Source organism: Schistocerca piceifrons, unplaced genomic scaffold (genome assembly GCF_021461385.2).
Source record: "Schistocerca piceifrons isolate TAMUIC-IGC-003096 unplaced genomic scaffold, iqSchPice1.1 HiC_scaffold_1138, whole genome shotgun sequence".
In the NCBI taxonomy this organism is placed as follows: domain Eukaryota; kingdom Metazoa; phylum Arthropoda; class Insecta; order Orthoptera; family Acrididae; genus Schistocerca; species Schistocerca piceifrons.
In genome coordinates this window covers 97,501-99,479 of record NW_025726948.1, presented here as the reverse complement: position 1 = coordinate 99,479, position 1,979 = coordinate 97,501, and positions in this window count along the sequence as shown.

Sequence of the window (1,979 nt, the reverse complement as noted above, 5' to 3'; positions counted from 1 at the left end):
ATGGGTTAGGTTAGGGGACAACATGGGTTAGGTTAGGGGACAACATGGGTTAGGTTAGGGGACAACATGGGTTAGGTTAGGGGACAACATGGGTTAGGTTAGGGGACAACATGGGTTAGGTTAGGGGACAACATGGGTTAGGTTAGGGGACAACATGGGTTAGGTTAGGGGACAACATGGGTTAGGTTAAGGCACAACATGGGTTAGGTTAAGGCACAACATGGGTTAGGTTAGGGGACAACATGGGTTAGGTTAGGGGACAACATGGGTTAGGTTAGGGGACAACATGGGTTAGGTTAAGGCACAACATGGGTTAGGTTAGGGGACAACATGGGTTAGGTTAAGGCACAACATGGGTTAGGTTAGGGGACAACATGGGTTAGGTTAGGGGACAACATGGGTTAGGTTAAGGCACAACATGGGTTAGGTTAAGGCACAACATGGGTTAGGTTAAGGCACAACATGGGTTAGGTTAGGGGACAACATGGGTTAGGTTAGGGGACAACTTGGGTTAGGTTAGGGGACAACATGGGTTAGGTTAAGGCACAACATGGGTTAGGTTAAGGCACAACATGGGTTAGGTTAGGGGACAACATGGGTTAGGTTAGGGGACAACATGGGTTAGGTTAGGGGACAACATGGGTTAGGTTAAGGCACAACATGGGTTAGGTTAGGGGACAACATGGGTTAGGTTAAGGCACAACATGGGTTAGGTTAGGGGACAACATGGGTTAGGTTAGGGGACAACATGGGTTAGGTTAAGGCACAACATGGGTTAGGTTAAGGCACAACATGGGTTAGGTTAAGGGACAACATGGGTTAGGTTAGGGGACAACTTGGGTTAGGTTAGGGGACAACATGGGTTAGGTTAAGGCACAACATGGGTTAGGTTAAGGCACAACATGGGTTAGGTTAAGGTACAACATGGGTTAGGTTAAGGTACAACATGGGTTAGGTTAGGTTACACGTTGTTGTAAGGAAAGGTGTGGGGGGGGGGGGGGGGGGGGCGGGGCGGCAGGTTCGTTGATAGTGATTATAGTAAGTGAATGCTTGTGACATGATGAGATTTGTCACGTCAGGATGCACCTTTGGCTTATTAGAGGCGGCGCTCCAATTCTATGCTTGTGTCAGACCTGTGTCTTTGACTCATGTCATTGTTTGTGCGCTGTGACAGGAGGTACTATTGTGATGTTGGGTGCACCGTTGTATAGGACATGTGTGGGTGTTGGTGCCTTATCTGCGCAATGGTGGATGTCGAAAGGGTGGGATATTCTATTTTCCGCATGGACCTCCTGGTCTGGTTGTGATAGTGTGGATTGTGTAATGTGGCGGAGAGGATGCACTGGATGTTGTTCCATGCTGGTGCTTACATATTGTATGTGCGCCTGTTAGAAGCAGAGAGTGGTGCGTGATCAGAGTGTCTGGCTGACGTGTGGTTCCCATTGTGGGCAGACTCTTTCAGCATGTATACGGACAGTTGTATATATTTTCTGTAGTTTGATGGCTCTGCATTGATTACTAATCAGCGCCGTGTGTACGGGTAATCTGGTTCCAGTCCACAATGTTCTATCTGTGTACATTAGTGACAAAGACTCCCCCCATGCAGTGGGGCTCGGTCTGTTATAACTCTTCCGCGTAATATATTTGCCCCACGTTTTTGCGAGTGCGAGTGCGAGTGCAACGCGCATGGGGACCGACATGCTGATGGCTCGGTATCGGACGCCGTACAGTGAGCAACGCGATCGCGTCTCTCGCTCGTAAGTGGTACAGGTCGCGGCTCATGTATAGGGACAGCGGGAATGTCGCATATTGGAAATAACTCTTCATGAAACGCAAGTTATAGGGGTGGATTGCACTTTACGAGTGCGGGAAACGTCCGCCGTTCATCCGCTGGAGGTGCGCGTTTGGCGGTTGGGGTGGTCCACGAACGGGTGCGGGTGGAGTCATTGCCGGTCCACGGCTTCGTGCGGCAGAGCCAC